Genomic DNA, 13674 nt, shown 5'->3' with positions numbered 1-13674 from the left:
ACCAAATATTACACATGATACATTAAAATTGCATAGAAATTGGTAAAATGGCGCCCAACGTGGGGGCTCGTCTTGTGTAATGAAGCTAAGGATTTTAAGTCTACACCTACTGATATGGAAGAATAAATCTTAAACGTGTAGAAAATGTTATTGTAGATTTGTGTAGTGTGATGGATGACCGAAGTTATCTTTAACGTAAAGTTATCCTGTAGTTAAGTTATAATCCTCGAATTGGTGTGATGTATCATATTTAACTTAACTACTTGCGTTATTTCTTAACAGTTCTTGAGTTATCTGATATATCAACTGTCACTTTATAACGCGACGTTAAACCTCAAGTTATGAGACAACTCTGTAGTTATGTAAAGTTGGGTTCATCTTTTGACTTATTTTTAGACAGAAATCAAGTAAATTTAGAAGCCAATAATTTAATAATTAAAAATAGAAGGGTAATACGATTTTAAAAATTATACAAAAATCAGATCGAGAGATATAAGTTGAAATTTTATTTTAAGTACCTACTGAGCTTTCTATCCAGAGTTGCCAGATGATATTTTATAAATCCCCCACTTAGAAACTGAAATTCCCTCAAATTGAAGCTCAAATACCCCAAATTTAAAATTTTGCCGCATTTTAATTAATTGGTAGTCAAATGAAGCGAACAGTAAAACAAAATTATACTACTTTATCAACGAGGGCCCTGGAAATAATGCATAGTTCCTATCGTCTTCGATTATATGGGAGTATAATATACAGTTCTATGTACATTCGCAAATTTAATTTACCATGACTCCTTAAAATCCTCCATAATTTTCCGCCCCCAAAAAATCCCACTACAATTTCTGCTTAATTACCCAAAAATTGTGGGAAAATACACCAATCTGGCAACTATGTTTCTATCTACCGTTTGAAACACCACCGAACCCGAACAGCTGTTTGCTGTTCGGCACTGTTCGGTCATCGGGGTGGCCGACGATGGGTATTTACTTTTACGGTCATCTACCCATCCTGTAGCATGTTCCGAACAATCTCTCACGCTCACTCCAACTTGTACTATTTCTACATAAGGTTCTCTTTGTTACTTCAAACTTTTTTCCTCAAATGTTATTTCTAATAAAACGTTGAAGAAATAACTATCTCATAACTGTGAAGAATACATCACACCGAATTTTACCTAAATAGTTATAGTGGAGTCACTGAAGGTGGATATGAGCTATTACCTCCGATTTTGTTGAACCTCGATTTGCATGAAAATTGGTGAGTGGTTAGAGGATATCTCAAGGAACAAAGGTGACATGGTGCCAACTTGCGCTTTTACCCTGGGGGTGGATGCCACCCCTTCTCGGGGGTGAAAATTATTTTATTAAAAGTAACCCCATAATTCGATAGGGGGACAAATTTCAAGCAAAATTTGTTATATAAAGTTATTAAAATAAATCAAAACTTTTTGAGTTATTAAAGATCAAAGATTTTAATTTTTCTTGAGAAAAATGCATGTTTTTAACCAATTTTTCATCAATAACTCAAAAAGTGTAAGTTTTAAAAAAAAAGTTGCAATTATCAAAATTGAAGCTAATAAAAAATGAAATAAACCCCTTACTAGAAAAACCTTTTAATGTTAACTAAAAGTGAGTTGTTATAGGTAATTGAATATATATTTTTTCGGCGAGTAAAAAACTCGCCGAAAAACTCGCTAAAAAAAAACTAAAAAAGTATTCAAGCTGAAATAACGGGAAATTGATGCATTTTATAACATAAACTTATTAAACATTTGTCAAAGTAATTAAAAATATATATTAAATGAGCCCCCGAACATGTTGATGGCGCTAAAATTTATGCTCCAAAATTTTTTCAAAATTTACCTTTTAAAAGTTTTTCCAAAAAATGTTATTTTTTTTAATAACTCCGTTCGTGTTTAAGATATCAGGTTTATCTAAAAACTGTTTGAAAGCTAATTTCAAGTGCTATTTAAGCACGTTGAAACTACTCTTTTAAACACCTTACTTTTTTAAAAATAAAAGGTTAAATGACCCTGGTTGCATGGTTCCCACAGCAAAATTTAAGATTTAAACGTTTCTATCTCGGTTATGTTTTACTCTATAAAAATAGTAAAACAGGTAAAATATTTGGCACAGAAAAAGCTAAAATTTGGTTATATATAATTTTTTACGTATATTGAGTATTTTTGGAGTTATTATCAAAAGAATATGAGAATTACAATAATTTTAAAAATTATGATTTTTTAAATTATATCTTTTTTTTAAATAGGCATTCTAAACCGGTCAAAATGATCAAAAACATTACTTATGCTAATATAAAGAAGTTCTTGTGAGGATTACTATAAATTTTAATTTTTGTGGAAATGGCGTATGTTTTATTTTTCACTTTTTCCTAAAAAATTCGAAACGGTTCTTTTAGTTTCATTATAACTTGCTTAATTGTGACGCTATTACCTTGTTCTGATGCTCATTTGATGGGTATTCCGAAGTACTTTGACAAATGTTTAGCAGAAATATTTTATGCATTGCATCGTTTTCCCGTTATTTAAGCTTGAATACTTAGATTTGAGTACTCGTCGAAAAAAATACACATTCAATTGCCAATAACTCACTTTGAACTAATATTAGTTTAGTTCTTTATGTGAGGAATGTATTCAATTCTTTATTATCTTCAATTTCAGTAACAATAACTTTTTTTGTAAAAGCTTATAGTTTTTGATTTACAGTAGGAAAAATGAAAGAATACCCACGAACGAACATATAGAACACGCTGTATTGTCCTGTCACCGTGTTATACAAAAAATTGGCCAGCGCAAGTACATGTAATAATTATTATTACATGTACTTGCGCTGGGCAATTTTCTTTGTGACACGGTGACAGGAAAACACAGCGTGTTTTATATGTTCGTTCATGGGTATTCTTTCACTTTTCCGACTGTATACGTGAAAAACCGATTTAAAACATGCATTTTTTTATGAAAAAATAAAATCTTTGGTATTTAATAACTCAAAAAGTGTTGATTTATTTTAATAATTTTATATAACAAATTTTGCTTATAATTTGTCCATCTATCGACTTATGGTATTATTTTTAATAAAATAATTTTCGCCCCCGAGAAGGGGTGGCATCCACCCCCAGGGTAAAAGCGCAAGTTAGCATCATGTCACCTTTGTTCCTTGAGGTATCCTCTAATTACTCACCAATTTTCATGAACATCGATGGAGGTTCAACGAAATCGGAGGTGAAAACCTTCAATGACTGCACTATTATGGGCATCGTTATACCTGAGAGTAATCTTAACTTTAACTCAAACGTTAAAGATAACTTCGCTCATCCATCACACGGCTGAATACCAATGTTTCGAAGAAACTTTTTACAAGTAATTTAAATGTCGAATCGTGTTACTTTTGATTTTCATTTCATGTTGTAAAAGTTATTCTTCTTGTAGTGCTGTCTCCTTTAGTGGAGGTTAGCGAATACACTGGCAAATCTGTCTCGGTCCAATGCGGCTCTAAACAAAGATGTTGAATCAAGGCCGGTCCAGTCTCTGATATTTCTAAGCGGTGAATTCTGGCGCCTACCGGGACCCCGTTTTGCTTCAATGTTACTCTGGGCCCTGATTCTAAATCAAATTTCGACCAAAAACAAGTCGCTTTCAATATGGCGACGGTTGAAATGCGATTGTGCGAGCCTTGTGGATTTTAGTTGAACTAAGGAAGTGACGTCATGAAATAGCGACTATCGAAATTAATTGCGACTTTAAAAAGGGTGTTGATATTATAATTTCGACTGTCGAAATTATTTGACACGGTGATGAATGAATGGCCAAAAGCGAGGTTAGGTTTAGTTTAGATGTGTTTTGTTTATTTCTTGCAAGGAAAACTAAAGCAAAAGGTATTATAATATAGCTGGGTTTAATTGAAATTTGCTTGTTTTGAGGAATTAGATAGAATAGTATTAAATTAGAAATATAATAATTGAGAATGTCCACAACATGAATCATCAACTCAATGAAAGATGTAAGGTAATAATCTGGGAAAATTAGTAAAAAACAAGGAAAATTAATTATCAGCTATTTTATTGCTGGACATGCTGAAATCAAATCTTAAGATTTCCTATATTAGTAATATAGCTATGCAAAGTCCACAGAAAGTGTGCTATTTTGTTTATAAACAAATTAGCGCTCCGAAATCTTTTTTTTTTATTATTGCTCTATAACTCCGAAAATTTTAACTTTAAACCAAAACACTCACATAAAAATTGACAGTAATTTAATTTTGCACATTGATAATTTATTCCAATTTCCTTCGACGAAAATTTTCCTCGGAAAATTCGGGTTTTCCAAACAAACTCTTTAATTTTCAACTAAAATTTGAGGGAAGTAATTATTCATCAATAATTAAATAATTTGGTGACAGTGACATAAATCTTTTTTGTTATGAGTGTCTTGAAGATATGAAAATTTGTATGTACAAAGAGGACCGGAATTAAAAGGTATCTAATGGTTCAAAGATTAAAATCCTGTTGTTTATAACTCTGTCGCAAATGCCGGTCAAATTTGACCGGTTATACCTGGAATCACTCCTCGCAATTCAATTTGTTTTTCTTCGAAAAGGACACAGAAGCCGTGCCCTTTTCAACAGCGTTAACTTAATTTAATTTAATCTAATATTTTCTGAGGGGTTCTGTTTGTTTATAAGCCAAAAAATTGTTTCTTTATAACATTCCTGAGACCGCTCAAATGGTCCAATTTCAATCCTGTAAGGTACGTTGAATAGGTATAGTGCTTTTTTATACGAAAATCATAGTTATTCTGGTGTATCATAATCTTTCTGGTTATTATTTTGACCGAAATTTTTTAATTAACATTTTAATTATTGCTAAACTATTGGTTAGATTGTCGCCGGTCTCCTGATATACAGAGAGGGGCTAAATTATGGAATAAATTCATTTTCTCTAAAATGGACGATTTTAGAGAAAAATTCCGAAACAGGTCGATTTTTATTTTTAAATTAAATTTCTTGGCATATATTTCAAACTAGTGACGTCATCCAGCCGAGCGTGATGACGTAATCGATTATTTTTTTAAATAGGAATAGGGGTTCGTGTTGTAGCTCATTTACAAAGGCGTTCAATTCTCTATTTAGTATTATAAACATTAATATCATTATTTATACAGGGAGGCCAAAAAATTTTTTGAATTAAATTAATTGACGCAAGAAGAAGAATGCATGTAATTTATTTAACTCAAAATACATTCTATTGCTGTCAGAAAATAGAAAAAATGTTTATTTTGCAAACAAACATTGCTTTTAGCTTAAATTAAATGTTCAAACTGCCAATAGGTAGGAGGGAGGCTGTTTGTCATTTAATTTAAGCGAAAAGAAATGTTTATTTGTGAAATAAACCTTTTTTTCTATTTTCTGACAGCAGTACAATGTATTTTGAGTTAAATAAATTACATACATTCTTCTTTTTGCGCCAATTAATTTAATTCAAAAACATTTTTTGGCAACCCTGTATAAATACCTTATGATATTAATGTTTATATTACTGAATAGAGAATTGAACGCCCTTTCAAATGACCTACCACACGACCCCTATTCCCATTACCAAAATTATCGATTACGTCATCACGCTCAGATGGATGACGTCACTAGTATGAAATATATGCCAAAAAATTGTAATTTAAAAATAAAAATCTACCTCTTTCGGGATTTTGCTCCAAAATCGTCCGTTTTAAAGAAATGAATTTATTCCATAATTTAGCCCCTCTGTATAATCTACTATAATAAATCTTTCATGTCATCAATTATTTAATTATTGATAAATAATTAGGTACTTCCCTAAAATTTTAATTGAAAATTTCAGATTTTTTGGGAAAACTCGGATTTTCTGAGTAAAATTTTTTTGAAGGAAATCGGGAAAAAAAAACTTTGTGCAGAACTAAATTAGGGTGAATTTTTATTTGAGTGTTTTTGGCTCAAAGGAAAAATTTTAGGAGTTACAGACCACTAATTAAAAAAAAAAAGAAGATTTAGGAGTGCTAATTTGTTTATAAATAAAATAACACACTTTCTGCGGACTTGTCATACCCCATATTACTAATATATGCAATCTTAAGATTCGATTTTAGCAATAAAATAGCTGGTAAATAATTTTTCCCAAAAATGGCATTTTTTCGATAATTTTCCCAGACTATTCTCGTCAACAAATTCCAATAAACCGGAGCGCCAACCCAAATTCTGAGCAGTCTCAACATGATAAGGTTAATATCCCCAGTTGGAACTAATATCGAAATGAATAAGAATCGCTATGCTCTGCGGCTGTCATGGCGGTGTCGAAATGAAATTGCGACTGTCGAAATGAATTAGAATCAGGCCCCTGGATGATCAGTTGCGCGAGGCGGTACTTTTCGTTTCTGATTATGTGTTACAGGTAGCTAACTTTGATGATCTTTAGCAGGTCATTCATTATCTGTACCTATTCTCCTCAGAACATTTTGGTGGTTTGGATTGTCCAAGGTGTTTTCATGATTCGTCTATAAGCCAGAGTTCAAAGACTTCTAACTTATTCATCGGCATTATGTTGAGTGTCCAGGCCTCCGTTCCATACAAAATTATTGACCATAAATAGCAATGCAGAAAACGACATCTAAGGCTGATATTAATGCTACTGCTACAAAAAAAGCTTTTCATTTTGATAAAGCCTTGCCGGGTAGTATCAAATACACTTATTTCATTTTGCAGTACGGTGTTGTCACCTCCTCCCGAGCGCGTCAAATAGAACGAAACGAAAACGATGCGATAGATATCCAACATTTCGATTTCGGGTAATTATGATTCGACTTGGTCATTTCTATTCGATTTGTTAAAATTTACAGATAGACCAGTGACCAGATTCCGTGCACTGTAGATATCTACACGTCGCTTTCTATCGATGTTAATTTTCGTAAAAATATTTGAATTTTTAGCTTTAATTGAATTATTTTCTAGTTTTGCTAGGTTATACTCTAATTGATGCTGAAGTGACACTTAGTAAAACAAGAAAATATTTGAATTAAAACTAAAAATTCAAATATATTGACATTGATAGAAAGCGATCGGCGCGATGTCAATATATTTGAATTTTTAGTTTTAATTCAAATATTTTCTTGTTTTACTAAGTGTCACTTCATCAATTAGAGTATAACCTAGCAAAACTAGAAAATAATTCAATTAAAGCTAAAAATTCAAATATTTTTACGACAATTGACATCGATAGAAAGCGACGTGTAGATATCTACAGTGCACGGAATCTAGGCCCAGGGCGCATCTGTAAAAATATTAGTACATTTAGACGTTGAGAAGTGACTCAAAATTTTTTGCAGAAATTGCGTGAAAATAACTCAAATAAGAATATTTGAGTTATCCTCCCTCTCAAAAAGGTCCGGAACATTGTTTAAATAATCAAAATGTCAAAAAATGAAGGAAAAATTCGATTTTTTTCTTCGTTTTTTTGATTATAACTTAAAAGTATTCATTTCCGAGAAAAGTTTTACTGACATAAAAGTTGCGTAATTAAATTTCCTACAATATAGAATTGGTTATAAATTTAAAAAATAGTCACCCTGGTTGCTACATAGCAATAATTGCGAAAAAAACATACAAAAATAATTATTCGCATTTTACGTTTTTCAACCATTTATGCTACACTTAGGACCTTCTAGGCTATTGATTATATTCAAAATAAGATAGCTAAAAGGAACTACAACGTTAACGGGGTTTTATTATTTCATATGGTCGACGGACATCTATATATGGAAAAACCGCGGAGTGCTACAAAGGGGTGCGTTTTTGAGAAATGGGTGAATTAGTCCCTGGGCGCAGGTTACATTAGGGTGAGTTCTATGTACGTTTGGTACAAATGTATCTGCATAAAAATTGTTCCTGGATAAATTTACTATCTAACTATCCCTTTTTAAAGTCAGTGATACTTTTTTTTACAAAAATATATTCAAAAGAAAAAGCACAAAGAAACACAAAAGAAAGAAATTTTATTTTTTGTCCCATAACTTTTGTCCACGAGGGTATAGGTATAGACATTGCTTTACAGAAAAAAAACCTACATATTTCTTCTTTAAAATATTGTTTAGTAGAGGTAATTAGGATATAGAGTTTTCGAAATATGATTTTTCAAATTTCTTTACTTATAGCAACTTTGGGCAATTTTCCTTGTTATTTCGCAAATATTGTTCTGTAACTTTTTTCTACGTAACTTTAGGTATATACAATGGTACACGTAATATGAATAGAAATCAATTACCTTTAAAATGGTCTACTGTATTATTTAAAATTATTTCTTTTACAAAAATTACATAGACATTAGTCTTAGAAAACATCACTTTAGTTAAAATTATTTAAACGTTGACATTTAAAAAATTTTCAAAATCAAAGTCCATCTCTTCGTTAGCATTAGCTTCAATATCTTCCTCTGACACCTCAGTTATCTTAGAGTTCCCACAATTAGTACCCATGCATATGTACCCTTTGCAGAATATTGAACAACTAATTCCTATCTTCCTACAACCGCAGTTTTTTGTACATCCTTTGGTACATTTACATGCTATTTTTTCAAGAAAAGCTTGTGGTACAGGAGCTTGGACATTAAATTTTGGAATTAATCCATATTTTGAAGTTTGCCCGGCCGAGTCCAGTGAATTCAAAATATTACCTATAAAAAATAAGATTCACTCATAACACACAATCACATAAAAAAGTTATAATGAGAAATTTAAAAAATAATCCTAAAATCAAAAATCGTTGCAAGTACCTACTTATTACATTATGAAAAAGCATATCTTATTCAAAAATAATCCTAGAATTTTTTATAATACACCATTTTAAAGTAAACAAAATAACATTTCTTTTTTATTATATTATAATATATACTTAAGTGTAAAAAAAAGTTATAATGGGAAATTTAAAAAATAATCGTAAAAAATATATAAACTCGTTTAAAGTATAAAATCTTGAAAAAGATAACCTCTTTAAAAGAATTCGTACAACATTATACAGTAGAACACTTTAAAGGTAATTGATTTCTATTCCTCCTAAATGTACCATTGCATATGCCTAACGTTACATAGAAAAAATTACAGAACAATATTTGCGAAATAACAAGGAAATCTGCCCAAAATTGATGTGAGTGGCGAAATTTGAAAAATCATATTTCGAAAACTGTAAATCCTAATGACCTCTACCAAACATCATTTTAAAGAGAATATATGTAAGTTGTTTTTCTGTGAAGCAATGTCTATACCTATATCCCCGTGGACAAAAGTTATTGGACAACAAACAAAATTTCTTTCTTTTGTGTTTATTTGTGCTTTTTCTTTTGCATATATTTTTGTAAAAAAAAATATCTTTGACTTTAAAAAGTTATATTTAGTTAGGAAATTTAACTAGGAACAATTTTTATGTAGACGTGTTTGTACCAAAAGTGCATAGAACTAACCCTAATGTAACCTGTGCCCAGGGACTAATTCACCCATTTCTCAAAAACGCACCCCTTTAAATGGTAGCACTCCGCGGTTTTTTCATATATAGAGATTCATTAACCATATGAAATAATAAAACCCCGTTAACGTTGTAGTTCCTTTCTATAGTACATAATCAATAGCCTATTCGTATTTCACCCAGAAAAACTTTATGATACAGTAAAACAACACTGTAAATTTCATTAAGATCGGTTCAATAGATTTTGCAATCCAGCTTTTGCAACAAAATTCATTTTTTCAAAATGTTTTTTTTTTTTTTTTTTTTTTTTTATTTTTTTTTTTTATTTAATGGCATAGACATTAGTCATTCAGCCAGTTGCAATAAACAAAATACAATCCTAATCCTAATACAAAATTAAACAGAAACAATATAGTAACACAATAAATAATACAATACAATAATAATACAATAAAAACAATAATGGAACTCTGATAAAGTGATAAAATATTTATGACAAAAAAAAAAGATGCAAATCTGAACTTAAATCATAAAAAATCTCATGCCCGCGTACAAATCTTATAGGACCGTGCGTGTATCTGACAAGAAATCTATAATGATATTGTATATTTGTTGTGAGCCTGTAGCCAGCAAAGACTGTATATTGAATGGTGCATGCATATCAAGTTTAATTAAATTTTTATAGAGAGAGTTTGAATGCTGTTGAAACTTAGTACATTCAAAAAAGATATGATCAAGATCACCCTGCTTTCCGCAATGTTGGCAATTATTGTCTTCAATCACATTTATTTTATATAAATGACTTGGATAGCAAGCATGCCCAAAACGTAATCGATTTATAGTTGTTATATATTTACGTGGAGCTTTAAAACTCTTAAACCATGTACTTTGTGGAATCACTGGTTGTAAAGTGGTGTATCTTGTGGGGTTTGTTAAGCAGTAAAGATTCCATTGATCTTTCCATATCGATAGTTGGTTTCTTTTAAAAATAGTAATAACATCTGATACACATAAAGAATATGACAATAAAGTGCCTGATGTTATACTGGATTTGGCTAAGTAGTCTACATACTCATTATCTTTGAGTCCAATATGTGCCTTAACCCAAATAAATTTTATATTGAAGCCAGAGTCTTCTAACTGCTTTAACATATCCTTTATTAAAAATATGTAAGGATTACTAAATGTTTTGGGCAAAAAAGTATTTTTGATATTCTGTAAAACTGATAGGCAGTCTGAAAGAATTAACGTTTTTTTAGTATAAGAGTTTTTAATATATTTCAACGCTTCGAGTATGGCCAATGATTCCGCAGAGAAAATTGAAAACTCATTGGGAAGTTTGTACTTGAATTCGAAACCTCCTGAGGGTAAAAAATACGCACAGCCAGACCCTTCTCCTGATTTAGATGCATCTGTGTATATAACTGTTGCATCACTGTAACAGTTCAAAATAGATTTCAGGATATTGTTGCTGATTATGTTGTTTTCGTTGTATGTGGGTATTATTACATCAGTTTTATGGAAGAGAGCAAAGTAGTCTAAGTTTTTGTCTACTGTGTTTAATTCCTTTGAAAAAATAGGATTGTTCTGTAATGCAGTACATAAAGGCGGAGATGGTTTTTTAATCCAATACTTGTGAGTAAGATCTGATTCGTTAAGATGACTTATACTGGAAAATAATTCGAAATTTGTAGTGTGTGCTTTAAGTACCCATTTTTCGCTTAGTAAATTTCTTCTAATCTGTAAAGGAGGCTCAGAAGCTTCAACATGTATTGGTTGTATAGGAGTAGATCTCATAGCACCTAAACAGATTCTCAAGGCAGAGTTTTGGAAAACGTCAATTTTTCTTAAAAGGTTTTTGGAAGCAGAACCGTAGAGAGTAGCACCATAATCTATAATGGATCGTATATAAGCTCTATAAAACAATAAAGATGTTTCAACATCGCAGCCCCACCACACTCTAGTTGTCATTCTAAGGAAATTAATACCTTTGCTACATCTATCCAGCATATATTGTATGTGTGGTTTCCAAGTTAGTTTTTTGTCCAGAATGAGTCCCAGATATTTGACATTATTTTTAAATGTAAAAGATTGATCACTAAGTAATACATCTTGGTTTATAGGAAGATTGTGTCTTGTAAAGACAGATACTGCTGATTTTTTAATTGATAAATTTAAGCCGTTCTCTAAGAACCATGGAAAGAGGGAACTACAAACTGTACTTAGGTTTTGCATACCGTTTTCATATTTCTTGCTTTCCATATAGACACAAAAATCGTCTGCATATTGTATGATTTTGAATGGGATGTTGTTTATTTGCATCTTATGTATGTCAGAGGTGTACAGATTAAATAAAATTGGTGATAATACTGAGCCTTGTGGTATACCGTAATAATTATGTCGAGGTCCTATTAGTTTATTATTATGATCTCTGATGTAAATTACCCTATCTGTATAGAAACCGATTATTGTGTTAACGAAAGCAATTGGCATATGAAAAAAATTTACCATTTTATGTTTTAAGGTTGATAAACAAACTGAGTCATATGCTCCTTCAATATCTAAGAATAGTGCTGCTAAGTAGTTATTTTTAGTTAAGTTATTCTGTACATCTACAACAAGTGTTGTTAAAGCGTCTAGAGTTCCAAAACCTCTTTTGTAACCAAACTGGTTTACTGGAAGTAAATTCTCTTTTTGTAACCACCAATCTAATCTAAATTTTATAAGCCTTTCTAAAGTTTTAAAAATACAAGACAGTAAGGATATTGGTCTATATGAACTTACGATGTTTGGGTCTTTTCCGGGTTTAAGGATAGGAACAACTAAGATGTTTTTGAAAGAATCGATAACTATATTTTTTTGGATGATATCATTGAAGACATTTAAAAGAAGTTTTTTAGCAACATCTGGTAGGTTGGTTAACATGGGGTATTTTATATGATCGATACCAGGAGAAGTATTTATGCGGTTTTTAAGGGCAAAATCTAATTCAGTTTCAGTAAATGGTTTTAACAGGAAGTGATTATTTGAATAATGACTTTGTGTAGATCGTGTAGGTGAATTTCGAGCAAAAGGAGGACATACTTTATTAAAAAAGTCGTCTAATAGATTATCATTGAAGGGTTTTATACTAATAGATGCTTTTCGATTCATTTTGTTGGCCTGTGACCATATCTCCTTGGAGGAGGTATTTTTGCTTAAATTAGAACACCATTTAATCCAACTAGCTTTGGCTTTTTGTTTCAACTGCTTTTTAGTATGAGCAGTAACTTTCTGACAATTTAGATAATTATCAAGGCTTGGTGAACGTTTATACAATGCTAATGCTTCTTTTCTGTCATTGATTATCAGATCGCATTCTGGGTCCCACCATGGTGGAGGCGATCGATTTTTAGATTTAAAAATTTTGTATTGAGGAATAGATCTAATTGCAGCATCATTAATGCAATCTAATAGAAAACTATAATTTTGATAAGTATTGAAAGAGCTATTGTAGTTGGAAAACATGTTTTCAATTAAGGATGTATACAGGGACCAATTTGCTTTCTTGATATTCCATTTGCTTTTTGGATAAATTATTTCTTGTGAGGTGTTGGTTATTGAAAAATTCATAGATATAGCAAAATGATTCGAGCCTAAGGTGTCAGATAAAACTGACCAAGTAAATTTACTGGCTATATTAGCTGTGCAGAGTGAAATGTCAATCATAGATTTTTGAGTACCATATCTAGGAAGATATGTAGGTTCTCCATTATTCAAAATTACAAGATCTAGGTCTTCGATACTGCTAACAATTTGGTTACCAACTGGATCATTACGCAGTGAGCCCCATAGTGAGTGATGAGCATTCATATCTCCGCCAATTAAAAAAGGTGATTTGATTTGTGAGAAGATATTTATCCAATCGTTTTTGGATGTACTAATATTTGGAGGTCTATATATAGATAAAAAACTTAATTCTATTGTGTTACATTTAACGATAGCACCGCAAACTAAAATTCCCTCATTAAAATTGTTTCTAATATTTATTTCACGAAATGGTATAGTTGTTTTAATTAAAATTGCAACACCTGCATACCCGTCATATCTATCTTGGCGAATTACATTATAACCTTTAAATGTATAATTTTGATTTGGTTTGAACCAGGTTTCACTTAATAATACAATATCAATATTT

General features: G+C 31.1%; 1 protein-coding gene across 2 annotated transcripts in view; it reads right to left on the bottom strand.

Moving 5' to 3' along the window:
• Positions 1 to 13674, bottom strand: part of LOC114331810 (DNA fragmentation factor subunit beta) — an 84320-nt gene that overhangs the window by 15772 nt on the left and 54874 nt on the right. The window lies entirely within an intron of this gene.

The sequence above is a fragment of the Diabrotica virgifera genome, chromosome 8 (assembly GCF_917563875.1).
Source record: "Diabrotica virgifera virgifera chromosome 8, PGI_DIABVI_V3a".
NCBI lineage: Eukaryota > Metazoa > Arthropoda > Insecta > Coleoptera > Chrysomelidae > Diabrotica > Diabrotica virgifera.
This window is presented reverse-complemented; position numbering and strand designations above follow the sequence as displayed.